This window comes from Lissotriton helveticus, chromosome 6 (assembly GCF_964261635.1).
Source record: "Lissotriton helveticus chromosome 6, aLisHel1.1, whole genome shotgun sequence".
In the NCBI taxonomy this organism is placed as follows: domain Eukaryota; kingdom Metazoa; phylum Chordata; class Amphibia; order Caudata; family Salamandridae; genus Lissotriton; species Lissotriton helveticus.
This window is the reverse complement of record NC_136067.1, coordinates 292956556-292976642: the sequence shown is the minus strand read 5'-3', so window position 1 is coordinate 292976642 and position 20087 is coordinate 292956556. Positions and strand designations below refer to the sequence as shown.

Sequence of the window (20087 nt, the reverse complement as noted above, 5' to 3'; positions counted from 1 at the left end):
TTTAAATATGTTTTAGTACCCCTTTTAACATAGGAAGTGTACTACACTTTTCTCAGATGTTGGAAAGGTGTCAAATAGGAAATCCTCTTCTATTGGGTCAGTGTGCATGTCTACACCATGATACTTAGCTGCCCTATCCACTAGCTGGTTAAAAACGATGGTGTCAGTAGGAGACGGATTTGTAGAATATGTATTGGTGTCAGGGATGGGTTGTGGATCATATGTATCATAAGCATCATTATGGTCACCCCATGTGTTATCTTGGACATCCTGATCCTCGGGTTCTACAAAAGCATCCGGAGGATCTTCCCCCATGTTTTCTATCTCATCATAACCTGAAGGTGTAGGAGAGTAAGGCACATAAGGCATGTTAGGAATGAAAGGAGAAGGAGTAAAAGGCCTTGAAGGAGAAGTTCCAAAGTCTTTTTTCTTTGGAGGAACAGGAGAAGAACTGTTAGTGTCCAATGATCTTTTCGTCCTATGGTAAACTGTTACATGTCCTGTTTCAGGGTCTATATACAGTTTAGGATGTTCTGCGCTCACTTGATCAGGATGGAAAGTTTCTTCCTCAACTGTCCGTGGCTTTGGCGCCGATGTTTTTGGCTTGGTCACTTGTTTGTGGTAAGTCTTTGGCTCGAGGGCCTTTGGCTGTGGAGCTTTTTTCGGCTTGACTGCTGTTTTCGGGTAGGGGACCTTTTTTGGTTCAACAACTTTTTGGTTACACGTCTTTTGTTGCTGTACTGCCTTTTTTGGCTCAGCGACCTTCTTTGGTTAGACAACCTTTTTCGGATCGAAGATCTTTGTAGACTCAACGGCCTTCTTTGGGTCAACAGGTTTTTTAGTCTGATCTGCTTTCTTTAGATCGCCAATTTTTTTCGGGTCGACGGCCTTTTTCGGGTCGACGTTTTTTTTTGGATCGATGACCTTCTTTGGCTCAACAACCCTTTTAGGTTAGACGGCCTTCTTGGGAAGAATGTTGCTCGTTCCTAGGGTATCAGAAGGCTTGTGTATGGTCTTCGGAGCTGAGCTGGAAGGCGGGGCTTCTGAAGGAGTTTGTCGATCTCGGCTAAGGCCTATAGGCGATGCTTCGACCGGAGCCTTGTCTTGAGGTGGAAGCGGGGTCGTGGCTTTGGTACTCACGGTTTGCCCCGTGTGATCTGGTCATCGGAGTCCGACTGGTCCTCTACCGTGACTATTTCTAGGTCGGAGTCCGCCGATCTGGGAGTTCATGTTAGTCGTCGAAAATGTTCTCCGGTTCCAGTGCCCGCCGCTGCATCTCTTGTCTAGCGGCCCTTCGGTTCCGGATAGTTTTCTTCGACCGGAACTGAGCACAAGCTGGACAGATTTCCTCGTTGTGCTCCGGAGATAGGCACTTGTTGCATACTGTATGTTTATCAGTATGTGGGAATTTGGAGTGGCATTGTGGGCACCTTTTAAACGGGGTCCTTTCCATCGGCAGGAGGCCCACGTGGCGTCGAAAAGGCCCAAAGGCCCACGTCGACGACCAGATCGAGATGGAAAGTATTATCGAGTCAAGGGGTACCGAACGAGAACAATACCGTCGAGGTAGAAGGCCTTTTGGCCTTAGAAAGTTGAAAAGTTTTGGTTCTGAAGTTGGAGATGAGGAATAGCATCAAACTCAATGGCGGAATTTTTTTTAAAAAAAATCTGAAGATGCCCATGGACACTGTAGTCCAGGGGTGGAGTCACCTATCTCGTGATACTTCGAAGACTCTTCCAAGACAACAAGGTGCAAACATCCGGACCCAACACTAGGCGGTGATCTATGCTAAGATATGAATGAATTCAGCAGCCCACATGCCTCGAACACAGTGTTATCGCTTTAAAGGTAAGGACTTTGAGTGAGAGTTGGTGTTCAGAGGATAGACTCGGGGGTCCCCCAGGGTCAAGGATGCTTTCTTGTTACACCCTCAGGGGCAGCTGGGTGTTGTTATCCAATGGGGCATGGAGACCTCCGGTTGGTAGCTGCTGACAAGCAGGCCACTGGGTTGTGTGAGCAAAGCTCCTGAACTTAATGTGAGAAGTTGGCCTGATATATGATGCTCACTAGTTCTAGTGATCACCTTGTATCAGTCCAAACAACTCTTATGGTGATTGGTTGTAAGTCAACCTTATAGACCAGCTATCCTAATGGTAGCATGGACAAAGCAGTCTTAGGATAAACTCTTTTGGCATGTGAAGCCAGCTGTTTTACCACAGTATAACCCCTTGAATACCAGATGAAAGGACACCACACAGGTTGTTATGAAAATAAACAGTATATTTATTAACAACAACACCTCTGAACTCTTTATGAGGTCAGAGGGCTAAGCACATGACAGTCTCTTACGAAAAATACGACAAGTTGCACAAAATTACAATGGTGCCCTAGGGGCACGACAAACCATATACTAAGTAAGTGGAATGTGAAAGTCGATAGATGGAATGGAGCTGTCCAGAGGCTGTAGGATCGATGGGACCACGCTACACTAACTCTAGGTAAGTAATGGGAGGCCCACGGAACGCGTGTGCAGAGTGTGAACTCACACGCGAGATGCGTAAACGTCTATGGACAGTACAGTTCAAGTTAAAGGTGAGTACGGACAATCCTGACTAGGTAGGACTAAAACGACTGTGGAACTGGACACTAGGACAGTTAAACTACCCTTGAGCACCGAAATGCTCTCCTTACCTCACCCACGGGCTGCGGGTGCATAGGTGCCAAAGTGTGTCGGGTTCTCGCGTTGAAGTCAATGGAGCCTGAAAGAAAAGATGCTGCAGGCGACCAGGAGGAAGATGTCCGGTGCGATCCAAGAGTGGATCGGTGAAGAAGAGGACCTGAAAGTAGAGGGGACAGTGTTCAAAGTCACTAGCCAGTGCCCGGTGTGGAACCAGGAAGGAACCAGGTGCAGTCGTCGCGATCAGGTGAAGAGTGGACGCTTGACTCTGCAGCCTAGTGGACCAGGAGGTGTCTTCGACGACCAGGATGGAGGCACGAGCTGTCCCACACAGGCTCTCGCTGTCGGCGGTGTTGGATCCGGAATCGGCGTCAACAGGCCTTGGCAAAGGCAACCAACGCGGTGAGTGGAGAAAGCGTCTGGTGCGGACTAGGAGAGTCCGGGGTGCCCCTCTTTTGGAAGGGAGCAAGGGCCAGTCTGGAGCAACCAGACCAGCAGCAAAGACTTCAAGATTCGTCGTCTAGGAGGCCACTAGCCAGCCGGCAAGTGACCAGACAACGCGTCGAGCAGCAGACAAGCAGAAGGGCCCCACGCAGATCTCGTGGATGCTGGAGGGCTGATATTCGGTGCAGGGTCTGCTCAGGGCTGAGGCTTCTCAGTCCCCAAAGCACTTGGTCGAGTTTACCTCGGGAGTCGTGCTGGAAGCGAAGTGCAGGTTCGTTCAAGATGGCCGGTCCCACGTGTCTCGTCGCACCCACGGGTCTCAGCTTTGCTGTAGATGTGAGTTGAGATCGGAGAGGTCTGGGAATCCGGGTCTCGTCGGGCTCTGAAGTCTGGATCCTCGAGGGAAGACGACAAAGTGAAGCTGCTGGACGCTTGATGGTGCCTGCAGTTGCAGGGTGGACACTCCTTGTCCACAAGGGAGATTCTTCAGTCTTCTGTGGAGCAGAAGGTCGAAGTCCAGAGTTTCTTCTTGTAGAGAAGTTCAGGATTAATCTAACTTGGAATGGGACCAGCTCCTACCTTTATCCTGCTAAAGGGGGCTGCACTACTGACTAGGTCCCTACCCTGGGTGGGATCAGGAAGGGGGGTGGTTACACCCCCTATCCTTTGCCCGGTTTCCCGCTAGAGCTGGGGCTGGAGTGCCCCAGCAACTGGTTTGAACCGGTGTATGCACAGGGCACCTTGTGTGCCCCAGGCATGTCTCATTCCTTTCAGGCCTATCCTACCCAATACACAAAATCCTGTCTGGGGTGGTGCTAGCACCTCCCAAGGCAGGAAACCCTTTGTCCAAGCCTCCCTCGCTGGAAAGACTCCCAGCAGCAGGAGGTCAGACTTGTGTCTGTGGTGGCAGCATCCATTTTGTGATGCCAAGGCTCGAGTTAACTTTAACCGGGGTTCTCAGTTACATACATGTCGTGCCCCTCTAGAAGGGTGGAATGCTACCCCCGTCGCCAGAATTGGCGAGGGAGTAGTATTCCAATTCGTATGACACCTTACTCGACATGTTTTGATAATGTTATACCAGAGTTAGCATTTAACCACGAGGTTGATAATGCACTTAAGAGTATATGGTATAGCGTTATCATGGAACAGCTATTAGGACTTGGTTCCGCAAGCTGCAAACGGGCTCAGCTCATGCCAGAGCACCATCTCACATAATTCCAAGCACTCTGCCTTCAGGATTGATAAGGCCTGCCATAGGAGTGACTGATAGGAATATATGTGTCCATTTGAGGGTTAGATATAGGTATATTATATCTACAGCAAAGGGTGATTACACCACCTTGCCCCAGCTGTCATGCAGCCAGTTGTGTCAGTTTTAGATGGCCAGCCAGGGGTGGCATAATACATGCTTCAGCCCCTGGTAGGCCCTGGGTACACCTATGCCCTGGATACCTAAGGTACACTGTACAGGGACTGATAAGGTGGCCCAGTACCAATTGGTAATGCACCTAAAGTACATGGTTGTCAATTTAGAGAGAGAACAGCTAGGCTGTGGGTCTGATTAGCAGGCCCACAGCCAGGGAAAGTCGTAAACCAGTGAAGCAAAAAGCAAAAATCTGGGGTGACCATAGGATTGCAGACCCCACTCTCCTACATAACCCCCCCCCCCCAAACTTAGGGACATTAAAGTAACCTTGACCAGGTGAGTCTTCCTGTTCTAAGTGGAAATACCTGGAGAGACCATCTGCACTGCCATGGTCAGTCCCTTGTCTGTGCTCCACTGTAAAGTCCATCCCCTGTAGGGAAATGGACCACCTAAGAAGTTTGGGGTTTTCACCCTTCATCAGATTTAGCCATAAGAGGGGCTTATGGTCGGTCTCAATCTTGAAGTGAGTTCCAAACAAGTATGGCCTCAACTTCTTCAGGGCCCAAACCACAGCAAAGGCCTCCCTCTCAATAGCTGACCAACGTTTCTCTCTAGGGGTCAGCCTTCTGCTTATAAAAGCAATTGGCTGGTCATGACCATCAATATTCAGTTGAGATAGAACAGCTCCCACACCCAACTCAGATGCATCTGTTTGGACAATGAAGGTTTTGGAGTAGTCAGGACTCTTGAGAATAGGTGCAGTACACATGGCCTGCTTTAGGTCATCAAATGCCTTCTGACAGCCAACTGTCCACTGAACTTTCTTTGGCATTTTCTTGCTAGTCAGGTCATTAAGTGGTGTCACAATGGACCCATAATTCTTGACAAACTTCCTATAATAACCAGACAGGCCCAAGAAAGCTCTGACCTGTGTCTGGGTGGTTGGAGGAGCCCAGTCCTTTATGACCTGTATCTTGCTCTCCAATGGTTGAACCTGGCCTCCACCCACAAGGTGGCCCAGGTACACAACCTGACTCTGCCCTATCTGGCACTTGGTGGCCTTGATAGTGAGGCCTGCCTTTTGCAGGGCCTCCAAAACTATCCTCAGGTGGATCAGGTGATCCTCCCAGGTGGAGCTAAAGACAGCAATATCATCTAGATATGCTGCACAAAAGTCATCCAACCCAGTGAGAACTTGGTTCACCAACCTTTGAAAAGTGGCAGCTGCATTTTTCAAACCAAAGGGCATCACCACAAATTGTTAATGACCTCCTGAAGTAGAAAATGCTGTTTTGGCCTTGGCATCTTCAGCTAAACTGATCTGCCAATAACCAGCTGTTAGGTCAAATGTACTTAGGAAAGTTGCAGAAGCCAACTTGTCTATCAGTTCATCTGCTCTTGGTATTGGGTGGGCATCAGTCTTAGTGACAGCATTGAGACCCCTGTAGTCTACACAAAACCTCATCTCTCTCTTACCATCCTGGGTGTGAGGTTTTGGCACTAGAACTACAGGACTAGCCCAAGGGCTCTCCGAGGGTTCAATGACTCCCAATTTCAACATCTTTTGGACTTCTTTCTTTATGCAGTCCCTGATGTGGTCAGGTTGCTTGTAGATTTTACTCTTGACAGACAGACGGTCACCAGTGTCCACCTCATGGGTGCACCAGTTTGTCTGACTGGGGGTCAGTGAGAACATTTGTCTAAAGGATTGAAGAACCTGTTTACAATCCTCTTGTTGATGTTCAGAGAGGCTGTCAGAAAAGACTACACCATCTACTGACCCATCATCAGGGTTCTGAGTGAGCAGGTCTGGGAGAGGGTCACTCTCTTCCTCCTGCCCCTCATCTGTGGCCATGAGAAAGCCCATGTCCTCCCTGTTGAAAAATGCCTTGAGCCTGTTTACATGAAGCACCCTGGGGGGCTCCTGGGAGATCCCATGTCCACCAAGTAGGTGACTTCTCCCTTTTGCTCAATGATGGTATGGGGTCCAGACCATTTGTCTTGGAGAGCTGCTGGGGCCACTGGCTCCAACACCCACACCTTCTGTCCTGCATGGTAAACAGTTAGGACAGCCTTTTGGTCATGCCAAGCTTTTTGAAGTTCTTGGCTGGCCTCAAGGTTTTTAGATGCCTTCTCCATGTACTCTGCCATCCTGGAGCGGAGACCAAGTACATAGTCCACTATGTCACGTTTAGGCTTTTTGAGAGGTAACTCCCATCCTTCCTTCACCAGACATATGGGTCCCCTTACAGGATGCCCAAACAGAAGCTCAAAAGGGTTGTAACCAACCCCCTTCTGTGGGACCTCTCTGTAAGCAAACAGGGGGCAGGGTAAAAGGATGTCCCATCTTCGCCTAAGCTTTTCAGGTAACCCTTTCATCATCCCTTTGAGGGTCTTGTTGAATCTCTCAACAAGCCCATTGCATTGTGGGTGATAGGGTGTGGTGAATTTGTAATTGACACCACACTCCTTCCACATTGCAGTCAAGTATCCTGACATGAAGTTTGCACCTCTGTTAGAGACAACCTCCTTAGGAAACCCCACTCTGGAGAAAACTCCAAGCAGGGCCCTGGCCACAACAGGAGCTGTAGTGGTTCTAAGGGGAATAGCTTCTGGATACCTGGTGGCATGATCCACTACCACCAGTATAAATCTGTGCCAAGATGCTGTTGGGGGGTCCATTGGTCCAACAATGTCTATCCCCACTCTTTCAAAGGGTACCCCCACCACAGGTAGTGGTATGAGGGGGGCCTTTGTTGTGCCACCTGATTTGCCACTGGCTTGGCAGGCAACACATGAGCGACAAAACTCTTTAGTGTCTTCAGACATATGAGGCCAGTGAAAGTGTGGGGCAAGCCTGTCCCAAGTCTTGTTCTGGCCTAAGTGACCTGCAAGGGGAATCTCATGAGCTAAGGTGAGAAGGAAACCTCTAAGAGACACGGGGATGACCAGCCTCCTGGTAGGACCAGGCTTGGGGTCTCTTGCCTCAGAGTATAGGAGTCCATCTTCCCAATATACCTTATGGGCACCTGTAGCATTTCCTGCAGCCTCAGCAGCAGCCTGCTGTCTGAGGGGTTCAAGAGAGGAACAGTCTAATTAGGCCTGTCTCAAGTCTGCCCTGGAAGGTCCCCCTGTCCCAAGAAACTCACCCTGATCAGGTTCAAGCTCTTCTAGGACAGTTCCTTCTGGGGTCTCTGGGTCAGCCTCGTGAGAGGGCTGATCCTCAACCTGAGGCAGGGGGGAAGGCTCTGCATTAACCCTACCATTCCTTCTCTTGGGTAGTGTCTGGTCCATTCTTCCAGGATCCAGCACTTGTTCAGCTGGGCATTTCTTGGCCTGTGACCTAGTCACAGCAAGGACATGTGAGAAGAGACCTAGCTTTTTCTACATGAGTCCTGTACTCCACATCTGACCACAGTGAGGATTCCAAATCATTGCCCAAAAGACAATCTCCTACCCCTCCCCAGGAGAAATTAACAACTGCCATACTGTGATTGGTAGTGACATTGCTAGCATTGGTCACTAGGTAATCTGAACCTAGCATGATCTGGTCAGGGTCCACAAATGTTGGTGTCACCATGGTGACACTGGCACATGTGTCCCTGTAGGCCTGAGACATTTTTCCATTGATTAAAGGCGTTTGTCTGTATTTGCCCAGAGTACTAGGACTTACAGTAGGGGTCATATCCATGTCCCCAGTACAAACAAGAACTGCCTGAGTAGGAATTCTAACTAAGTCAGAACCCACCTCAGTTCCCAGGGTTAACCCAACTATAGCCTTGGGAGGTACACTACCACTACTAACTGTACTAGGGGGTGCAGGTGTCTTAGGGACAGTAGTGGTAGGAGTTTGGCCTTTCTTGGTGCACTCACTAAACCAGTGAGTTTTACTTTTACAGTATTGGCACCATGGTTTCTTAGGACCATCATTCTTCTTCTTTTGGGAATTTTGGGACCCACCCTCCTTAGGTTGTTGGGGCCCTGTTGAAGACTTCTGGTCATTTTGCTTATTCTCTGGTCTGCTTTCTTCTGGCCACCACCCTGGTTCTGGTTCTGCTGCTTGACCCTCGTCCTGACCCATCTGTCTGCCTTCTTTCCCAATTCTTGGGGAGAGGTCAGATCTGAGTCAATCAAGTGCTGATGCAACAACTGGTTCTGAAGTTTATTTAAAAACAGTAACATTTACAATAAAATTAGAAAAATGTACACAAACAGGACCTTCTGACAGTGTTCCATTAGACTGAGACACTTTCCACGGCACTAGGATCCCAGCAACAATAAAGTGTTAAGACTAGACATCCATTCACCATATGCGGCACTCCACGATGAAACTTTCAATCCACGAACAAGCCAACATCACTAGACTTATGGCCTGGGTGGCCGCATACCAGGTGGTGGACCTCTCATTCCAGGGGGTGGGGGCCTCATGCCAGGAGGCGGCATACCCATTGAAGCTCCTCTGCCGGGGGGCATGCACATAGGTGGACCCATTGGGGGCCTCATTCCAGGAGGTGGTCCCATCATGCCTGGAGGTGGTGCGCCTCTGCCCATCAGAGGGAGTGGTCCACCCCTGCCACCTAATTTACTTGTAAATGTTACTGTTTTTAAATAAACTTCTGAAACAACTAGTTCTGACAATTATTTAAGATTTGCTCTCTCATAATTAGATTATACAATCCTGTGTAATCAGTAACTTTACTTCCCAGTAACCAGCCCTCCAGAGCCTTAGTGGCACAATCCACAAAGTCAGTCCAATCTTGAGCCTGAGTTTTCTGGGTGTCTCTGAACATTAACCTGTACTGTTCAGTGGTTAAGCCAAACCCATCAATCAGTGCATTTTTCAAGACTTGGTAATCATTAGCATCCTCATCTCTAACAGTGAGGAGCTTATCTCTACCTTTACCTTCAAAGGAGAGCCACAATATAGCTGCCCACTGACCCTGGGGTACCTGCTGTACTTTGCAGGCTCTCTCCAAAGCAGTTATCCACTTGTGGATATCATCTCCTGTCTTATAGGAGGGCACTATTTTACTCAGGTTTCTAGTACCAATACCCCTTTCTCTATCCCTAGGGATATTGCTGCCACCAGTGGGGACTACCCCACTCAACTGTTGCTCTCTAGCAAAGGCAAGCTTCTCTTTGGCAAGGGCAAGTTCTTCCCTTTGGATCCTCAGATTAGCTTCCTTCATCTTTCCTTCATGCTCTCTCCTCTGAGAGGAAGTCATTCTCCTCTGAGCAGATGCATGAGTGCACAGATCTATTGGAGTCCCTAGAAGGAGATCTATCTCTCCTAACCCCAAAGTTAGGCCTGCTAGGGTCAGTACTGGGGGTCCCCCAGTTCCTTCCCTATGCATGTCTAAGTTGGCCCTGGTTAGTCTGCTGACTACTACAGGACCTTCGTCTGCCTCCTCCCCAGAGGTTTCCTCATCTTCCTCCTCCTCCTCTACATCTTCTGTTTCATGGAGATCTGGATCACCACGAGTACCTTCTAAGGGGGGCATGCTCCTATCTGGATTAGAGGGGTCTGTGTCAGCAGCCCTTCTGGCATCATACGTCTCTAAGAGACCTAACAGAAAAGGAGTGGTAGGGTTAGAACCCTGTTTCAATTTCCTGGAGGTACACAATTGTCTCATCTCCTGGAAACTGAGAGCTGCATATCTGGAAAGGACCTGTGGAGGGTCACTAACCACTAGGGGAGTCTCTGAAGACTCTCCATGGGTAGACATGCTTTCTAGTGAGGTGTAAGTGATGCACCTACCTACACTATGGGTTTTCCTACTGATCCCTTGCTAAGAGTTGTAGTCAGGGTGTGCTAGGCCCTTTCTACTACAACAGCTGGTTCAGTAGAACTCAGAGTATTTCTAAGCTTGTTATATGTACCTATGGTACCTTATGTGATCTTTCAAATGATATTTCAAGATTATATTTGGTAAAAACAACAGCAAGCTCAAATCCCAACCGCTGCACATCAATGTGAGGAGTTGGCCTGATATATGATGCTCACTAGTTCTAGTGATCACCTTGTATCAGTCCAAACAACCCTTATGGTGATTGGTTGTAAGTCAACCTTATAGACCAGCTATCCTAATGGTAGCATGGACAAAGCAGTCTTAGGTTAAACTCTTTTAGCATGTGAAGCCAGCTGTTTTACCACAATATAACCCCTTGAATACCAGATGAAAGGACACCACACAGGTTGGTATGAAAATAAACAGTATATTTATTAATAACAACACCTCTGAACTCTTTATGAGGTCAGAGGGCTAAGCACATGACAATCTCTTACGAAAAATAAGACAAGTTGCACAAAATTACAATGGTGCCCTAGAGGCACGACAAACCATATACTAAGTAAGTGGAATGTGAAAGTCGATAAAAGGAATGGAGCTGTCCAGAGGCTATAGGATCGATGGGACCACGCTACACTAACTCTAGGTAAGTAATAGGAGGCCCACGGAACGCGTGTGCAAAGTGTGAACTCACACGCGAGATGCGTAACAACGTCTATGGACAGTACAGTTCAAGTTAAAGGGGAGTACGGACAATCCTGACTAGGTAGGACTAAAACGACTGTGGAACTGGACACTAGGACAGTTAAACTACCCTCGAGCACCGAAATGCTCTCCTTACCTCACCCACGGGCTGCGGGTGCATAGGTGCCAAAGTGTGTCGAGTTCTCGCGTTGAAGTCAATGGAGCCTGAAAGAAAAGATGCTGCAGGCGACCAGGAGGAAGATGTCCGGTGCGATCCAAGGGTGGATCGGTGAAGAAGAGGACCTGAAAGCAGAGGGGACAGTGTTCAAAGTCACTAGCCAGTGACCGGTGTGGAACCAGGAAGGAACCAGGTGCTGTCGCGATCAGGTGAAGAGTGGACGTTTGACTCTGCAGCCTAGTGGACCAGGAGGTGTCTTCGACGACCAGGATGGAGGCCCGAGCAGTCCTACGCAGGCTCTCGCTGTCGGCGGTGTTGGATCCGGAATCGGCGTCAACAGGGCTTGGTAAAGGCAACCCACGCGGTGAGTGGAGAAAGCGTCTGGTGCGGACTAGGAGAGTCCGGGGTGCCCCTCTTTTGGGAGGGAGCAAAGGCCAGTCTGGAGCAACCAGACCAGCAGCAAAGATTTCAAGATTCGTCGTCTAGGAGGCCACTAGCCAGCCGGCAAGTGACCAGACAACGCGTCGAGCAGCAGACAAGCAGAAGGGCCCCAAGCAGATCTCGTGGATGCTGGAGGGCTGATCTTCGGTGCAGGGGCTGCTCGGGGCTGGGGCTTCTCAGTCCCCAAAGCACTTGGTCGAGTTTACCTCAGGAGTCGTGCTGGAAGCGAAGTGCAGGTTCGTTCAAGATGGCCGGTCCCACGTGTCTCGTCGCACCCACGGGTATCAGCTTTGCTGTAGATGTGAGTTGAGGTCGGAGAGGTCTGGGAATCCGGGTCTCGTCGGGCTCTGAAGTCTGGATCCTCGAGGGAAGACGACAAAGTGAAGCCGCTGGACGCTTGATGGTGCCTGCAGTTGCAGGGTGGACACTCCTTGTCCACAAGGGAGATTCTTCAGTCTTCTGTGGAGCAGAACGTCGAAGTCCAGAGTTTCTTCTTGTAGAGTAGTTCAGGATTAATCTAACTTGGAATGGGACCAGCTCCAACCTTTATCCTGCTAAAGGGGGCTGCACTACTGACTAGGTCCCTCCCCTGGGTGGGACCAGGAAGGGGGGTGGTTACACCCCCTATCCTTTGTCCGGTTTCCCGCCAGAGCTGGGTCGAGTGCCCCAGCAACTGGTTTGAACCGGTGTATGCACAGGGCACCTAGTGTGCCCCAGGCATGTCTCATTCCTTTTAGGCCTATCCTACCCAATACACAAAATCCTGTCTGGGGTGGTGCTAGCACCTCCCAAGGCAGGAAACCCTTTGTCCAAGCCTCCCTCGCTGGAAGGACTCCCAGCAGCAGGAGGTCAGACTTGTGTCTGTGGTGGCAGCATCCATTTTGTGATGCCAAGGCTCGAGTTAACTTTAACCGGGGTTCTCAGTTACATACATGTCGTGCCCCTCTAGAAGGGTGGAATGCTACCCCCGTCACCAGAATTGGCGAGGGGGTAGTATTCCAATTCGTATGACACCTTACTCGACATGTTTTGATAATGTTATACCAGAGTTAGCATTTAACCGCGAGGTTGATAATGCACTTAAGAGTATATGGTATAGCGTTATCATGGAACAGCTATTAGGACTTGGTTCCGCAAGCTGCAAACGGGCTCAGCACATGCCAGAGCACCATCTCACATAATTCCAAGCACTCTGCCTTCAGGATTGATAAGGCCTGCCATAGGAGTGACTGATAGGAATATATGTGTCCTTTTTAGGGTTAGATATAGGTATACTATATCTACAGCAAAGGGTGATTACACCACCTTGCCCCAGCTGTCATGCAGCCAGTTGTGTCAGTTTTAGATGGCCAGCCAGGGGTGGCATAATACATGCTTCAGCCCCTGGTAGGCCCTGGGTACACCTATGCCCTGGATACCTAAGGTACACTGTACAGGGATTGATAAGGTGGCCCAGTACCAATTGGTAATGCACCTAAAGTACATGGTTGTCAATTTAGAGAGAGAACAGCTAGGCTGTGGGTCTGATTAGCAGGCCCACAGCCAGGGAAAGTCGTGGTAAGGTGTGAGGTCGAGCTCCTCAACCAGGTCCATGTTATCTTCACTAATAGCTGGGTTCTGTTGAGACATTCTAACTTGCCAGTTCTAACCCTCTACCCTAACTATAGTGACTCTTATTTTTCAAAATTTGTAATGGGACTTAAACAAGGCCCTACTAGACTTTTAGTGTTTGTTTTGGGAAAAAAACAATTTCAGAATTCTAAAGGCAATTTATGAGTTCGGTCGTGGGATCAGATGGTAACCAAGTAGTCCAACAAATGCAAGTTTGTATCCCACAGCTGATCCACCAATGTGAGAAAGTGGCTCTATATATACTGGACCAGAATAAGGTACTGTGTGTATAGAGTCCACAAACCCCAGAGGTATAACAGAGGTTAAAGCCAGGTTTGACCTTACTCTCAAAAGTGGTAGCTTGGTGGAGCAGTAAGGCAGTACCAGAGGACAGTGTAAAGCATTTGTTGTACACACTCAGTCAGCAAAAGGTTTCACACACTCAAAGACTGAACTCCAGGCCAATTGTTTTTAGATCAAAAGATAGTTGTTTTATTTCTAGAACCAACAGGTATCAAAATATACTGTCCTCAATATGAGAGGTTTCAGAGGAGTACTTTGTAGAAGGGCAATAAACTTTGTAAACTCAATAGGTACAGGGGTTGCAGTAGGCAACACAATTCTACACACAATTTAGCATTGAGCTTAATGGATTTTCTTATATAAACACAGTTGATTACTTTGCAGATTACTTTGGTAATTCCAGGACTGGCTCCTAGATGTAGTCCTGGGGTCTAAGCTGAAAACAGTTTAGTAAAAATGTTTTAGGTATTGCAGTGATTTTTCAGGAATATAAAGCTATTTTAAAAGTTCACACTTGAAACTTTTCAGCAGAAATCTGGCATGTTATCCAATGGGAGATAATTCAGGTTGCAGTAGACGGAAGACATTTCATAGAAAAGCAGACAATGGATTTCTATGGAGAAAATTCAGATTACTAGTAAACCCGATAGGGATTACTTTTGCGGTTCAGTATTGGGTTACAAGGTACAGCACTGGCTTCTCTCCTGATCACATGTGAGTACTTCGGAATTCGGTTGATTTTATGTGAATATTTTAAGTTTTCAAAAGTAGGCACTTAAGAGATTTTTCGAGTCAAACCAGTCGATGTTATCCAATGGCAGGTAAATGAGTTACCGGTTGCCAGGTGAGTACTTGGCTGGGGAAGTTAGGATTCTGGGCATAGACTCAGAGGTCCCCCAGGGTCAGGTAGCTACAGTTGGTTCACCCTCAGCGGTGCAGGGGCGGCCGGGTGCAGAGGTAGTTAGGCCCAATGTTATCCAATGAGGGAAAGGGGGCCTCCGGTTGGTGGCTGCTGGCTAGCAGGCCACGCGGCTGTGGGAGCTGGGCTCCTGGTCACTTGCTCAGGGCAGGCGGGGGAAGCAGGATAGGACAAAGGTGGCACAGCCAGCGGTACTCGGGCAGCTGGGTGCAGGGTGCTTTTGAGCCATCGGGCGCTCAATGTTAACCAATGGAAAAGGTAAAAAGGGAACAAAGGCTGCAGGTTAGGGGGGCGGAGAAAAGTTTATCCTCAGCTGGTCACAGTAGGGGGGCCCCTGGTTCTGAGTCTGCAGGCGTCGTCTGGTTCGTCGAGGAGGGTCTTTGGGCACTGGACTTCGGGTCCCAGTCGCCAGGGGGACGTCCTTGTGGTCTTGGATTACTCGGGCACGGGCCGGGCTCGGTGGGTGCAGAGTGGGCTGGACCGGAGCTTCCTGGCTGGCACCAGGGGGGTTGTTGCAGCAGAGCCTCTGCTGATGGGAGTCCCAGTCTTTAAGAGGGTCAAGGCAGGCAGGTCCTCTGGGTGTCCCAAGGGTGCTGTCCGAAAGGAGTCGCCGGGATTTAGGCAGGAGCAGGTTCTAGGATCGACAGGCAGGTAGGGCTGGGGCCAAGTCAGTTGTTGTCGTCCTGTTAGCAGCTGCGCTACGGGTCTTCTTCCTCTTGGTCTTCTTTCTTCTTTTCTTATCAGGAACCGAGGAAGGAAGGTTCAGGGAGCCCCTAAATGCTGAATTTAGGGGCGTTACAGGTAGGGCAAGGGCAGGGACCAATAGGTCCCTGTCCTGGGGTGGGTACACCCCCTAGCCTGCTCCTCTCCTGTGGGAGGGGGACAGGAGCCTAGCTGTGATTGGGCAGGGCACCCCATTTATTTATTTATTTATTTATTTTAGAGGTTTTCTATAGCGCTGGCTGGACCCAGGGGTATCAGAGCGCTTTACATTTTTGAGACAGGAGGGTCAATAAGACAGAGAATATACCAAGCATCAATGTATATATATAACATATAAGTCTCAGTTTAACAGATTACAAAACGATAAATATGGGAAGTAAGCATATCAGAATGTGGAAGAAGTGATAATCAAAAATATGATAAGGCACAATAGGAAGGGAGAGGGAGGGGGAGAAGTAGGGTGGGGGGGGTTTGAGGGGAAGTGACGAGAAGGAAGGGCGAGTAAGGATGGTAGAGAGAGGGCGGATGTAAATAGGGCAGGACAGGAATGGCCAGTGGAAGAGAACAGATAGGGATTAGGGTCCCCAGCATTTATTGAGAAGATGTAGTTTGAGTTCTTTTTTGAAGCTAGAGTAGGAAGGGTTGCAGCGAAGGTCAGTTGGAAGGGCATTCCAAATGCAAGGAGCGTTGCCGGAAAAGGAACGTGACTGGGTGGTTTTCTTTTTTAGAAGGGGGGGATAAGAAGGAGGGTGTTAGTACTTCTCAGGGGACGGGAGCAACCGGCTTTAGTGAGTTTGTAACGAGGTAGGTCGGTATGTTTTGATGGAGAATTTTATGTGTAATGCAGGCTGTTTTGTAAGAGGACCTACCTTCAATGGGGAGCCATTTAAGGGTTTTAAGGACAGGGGAGATGTGGTTGAATCGCTTGCAGTCAGTGGTAAGTCTAGCTGCAAGGTGAAGCACAGATTTGAGAGGTGCTAGATGGATCTTGGGAGTTCCGGTGAGAACGGGATTACCATAGTCGATGCGAGAAAGGACAAGGGATTGTACTGCTAGTTTGAAATCATCGATCGGGATGAAGGGCTTGATTTACTTATGTTGGCGGAGAGTGAAGAGGGCTCCTTTGGCAGAGTTTTTGATGTTTGTCTTGAGTGTAAGGAGATTGTCAATGGAGATTCCTAGTGATTTGACTGAGAAGGGCAAAGATAAAGAGCAGTTGAGGGCATTAAGGTCAGAGATCCAGTTCTGAATGGGGAGCTTGTTATTTTTGGGGAGAAAAAAGAATAATTTCAGTTTTTTTAGGGTTGAGTTTGAGGTGGTTAATGTGGAACCAGGCTTGAATCTTGGAGAGTGTTGTTGAGGTGAAGGATGTCAGCATGAGTTTTAATCTTATAATAGATTTGGGTGTCGTCGGCGTAAAGATGGTAGTTGATCCCGGCTTCTTTAAGAATGAGTATGAGGGGTTCCATGAAAAGGTTAAAGAGAGAGGGAGAGAGGATGGATCCTTGCGGAACTCCTAAGGAGATGGGGGTAGGGTTAGATAGGCAGTTTTGAATTTTGATTTGTTGAGAATGGTGTTGTAGGTATGAGACGAACCATTTGTGTGTCGTGCCGTTCAGTCCGAATCGATCTCTAAGAGCATTGAGTAGAGCAGAGTGGTTAACAGTAGCAAACGCTGCAGAGAGATCAAGGAGGATCAGAAGGCTAGATTCGCCATTGTCAAGTGAGTGGTGGATGTCATCAACAATGTTTAGCATGGCGGTGTCAGTGCTGCATCCTTTCCTAAAGCCAGATTGGAGGGGGCAAGTAAGTTAAAATGTTCAATGTGTTTATCTAGTTGGAGAAGGACACATTTTTCCAGGGCTTTAGAAAGAAGAGGAAGGTTGGAGATGGGACGAAGGTTATTGAGGTCGTTTGTGTCTGCCAAGGGATTTTTTTATAATGGGGGTAATTAGGCCTAGTTGCAATAAAGTGGGGACACAGCCGGAGGCAAGGGAGCTGTTGATGATAGAGGTCCAGGAAGGGGTGATGATGTGTTTGAGGTTTTGGACAAGTTTGGAGGGGAGAGGGTCTTTGGTGTGGGAGGAAGGCTTGAGTTTGGTAATGATGTTAAAGACGTCTCTTTCAGTGACAGGTTGGAAGTTAAGCCACGTGGCATTGTTTTTAGGAAGAGAATTAAGATGGTTGGAGTCCAGGAAATTGGAGGGCAAGGGGGGGGTGAGGGAGATCAGAGTTATGGTGGGTAGTAGTGGGTGTAGCGGGAGTTATGTTGGAGGGGGGGATATTAAGAGAGATGTTCGGATTGGCGGTAGGGATTGCAGTAGAGAGGAAGGTTTGCTCAATTAGTTTAATTTTGTCAGAGAAAAAGAGCTATTTCTTCACATCTAGTCGTCGAGGCCAGCGTGACAGGGGGAGCAGAAGCGGTTTGATTGCGCACAATGTTGAATAGCTCTCTAGGCCTGTTGTGAGCTCGATCTAGTTGAGTCCTGAAGAAGGAAGTTTTTTGTCTAAAGATATGTTTTTTGTAAGACGATCTAGCAAGTCTGAGGCAGGCCATGTTAGAAGGGGAGGGGTGCTGTCTCCATAATATTTCCGTCAGTCTGAGACTGCGTCTTTCATTATTAAGCTCTGTGTTAAACCATGATTTAGAGGGGATATTTCTTTGTTTTTTGAGCTTGAGAGGGGCCAGAAGGTCAAGGGTATCGATGACTGCTTTGTTATATTGTTCGGCAAGTTCATTTGTGTTCAGGGAGGGAGGGATAGCGAGAAGTTGAGCATGAAGTTTGGATTCAAGTAAGTTGGGGGGGATCTGACTGAGATTTCTGATCTGTTTCATGGGTTTAATAGTTTTGGTAGGAGGGGGTAAGGCAGAGATAGTTATGGAGAACAGGATAAGGTGATGGACGGACCAGTCAATGGGAATGATGGGAGGGCTAGATCCTTGCTGGTGATGATAGCGTCGAGGGTGGCTCCTTTGGAATGGTTTGGTGACTGACAGATTTGTTTGAGGTCATTTATTTCGAGAAGGTCAGAGAGGAGGGCGATTGAGGGATCTTTGGAATCATTCCAATGGAGGTTAAAGTCTCCCAGGAAGATGTTTTTAGAATTGGTAATTGAGGATTGGGTAAGAAGGTTGGATAGCTCGTCAATGAATGGGTATTGGTTTCCGGGCGGATTATATATATTGTGAAGGCGGATGGGGGGAACCCTGTATTTTGAGTTCAGCTGCAAGGTATTCAAAGGAGGCATATTCGGTGTTATTGATAAGGGAGAGCTGTAATTCGTCTGTGAAGATGATAGCTACACCACCGCCTTTTCGGATGGGTCTATCTTTCCTAATGATGGAGTAGCCCGGGGGTAAGAGTATGTCTAAAATGCTTGTAGAGTGGTCATTAAGCCAGGATTCTGTAAGGACCGCAATGTCGATGGATTCGCTAAGGATGGTTTCAGAGATTTCTATGGCATGGCGGGCAGCGGAGCGGCAGTTAACAAGCATGCAGGTGAGGGGTTTGAGAGTGGGTTTGGGAGAAGGGAGGGCAAGGATGGAGGTGAGATGAGGAGGGGGTCTAGGTGAGACAGGTGCGAGGGGAATACGACTAGTCCCCAATATGACGGGGATGTTTGAGAAGGTGGGAGGCGTGTTCATGGTCAAAGAGTATGGAGGGTAGGAATTTTGAAGGTTGGAAATTTCCCGGGGAGAGAGGGTGCAAGTGGTACGGAGAGGTCTTTGGGCCCGGCAAAGCAAGGGAGTTGTTTTCCACTGTTTGGAGGTGGTGGGGTTTATTAGACCAGGGCTAGCGGTGTTTCTTCGGGGAGGGTGGTCGCTGGATTTGAGGTTGTAGAAATTGTTACTAAGATGCGAGAGATCTCTGGTGAGAATGAAGAGGTTAAGTTCGATGTTGCGCAGGGAGTTTGAGATAAGAGTGAGGGGGGAAATAGGGTGAGGTGGGGAGGAGGACAAATGGGGTTCGGAGTTAGCTGCAGAGGGAGATCTACTCTGAGGAGGCAGTGAGCAGATGCAGGCAGGAAGCCTGTTCTGAAGAGGAGATGAGCCGATGCAGGCAGGAGAGCAGGGAGGGCTGTAGTTGAAGGGGAGAAGGATTGGCATGGCGGGATGGGGGGAGATGAAACCTCTGAGGATGAGTAGTTTGCAGATAGCAAGGAGGTACAGTTGCAGTGTGGTGAAGGAGTGCGGGGTGGGACAATGGGAAGAGTGTGGTTGGGGGGAGAGGATGAGTTGGGAGAGGAAGGTTGGGGGGTAGTGTGATTCAGAGGGTGTGAGGCTGAGTTAGGAGAGGAGGAATGAGGAGGAGAAAAGGAAGGGGAATCCGGGTGAGGAGTATTGTGATTTGGAGTTGGGAAAGGAGGAGTGAGTGAGGGTTGGAGGAGGAATGGAAGGGGCGGCTGTGAAAAAGGGCCAGGAGGGAGGAGTAGAAGGGAGGGGAATGGGTGGGCTGATTGGGTGCAAGGGGGATTGGGAGTGAGGGGGTGAGGGGAGGGTCATAGTGAGGAAAGAGGGGATGGGTGACAACGTTTGCATAGTGTCATTGGATGTTGAAAGGTCAGGGGCGAAAGAGGTGGACTGGTGGGGCGGGGTTGGTGGGAAGAGAGGAGGTGGAGAGTATGGGGGGCTGTTGGTGGAATTGGAAAGTTGGATGGCCAAGGCTCTGAAATGGAGTTCGAAGGTGTTAAGATGGGGTACGGACGCTTGGATGAGAATGTTACCCGTTTTGAAAATGGAGATGTTGATTTCCCCACAAAAGGTTGGAGAGGGAGTGGTGGAAAGTTTGTGGCCATGGGGTATTATGGAAGTTTTTGTGACTGGGAGATGTTGAGTGAAAATGCTTTTCCATTTAGATGGGCGTTTGGAGTAGAAAATATAATTTGTTTTGATGGGGGTGGTAGGGCTGTGGTAGCTGCCAACAATAAGTGTTTCTGGATTTCGAAT

At 48.8% G+C, this 20087-nt stretch overlaps 1 protein-coding gene across 3 annotated transcripts in view; it reads right to left on the bottom strand.

The window, feature by feature from the left end:
• The window catches only part of PUM2 (pumilio RNA binding family member 2), an 893995-nt gene that overhangs the window by 432036 nt on the left and 441872 nt on the right, over window positions 1–20087 (bottom strand). The gene's annotated exons all lie outside the window — the stretch shown is intronic.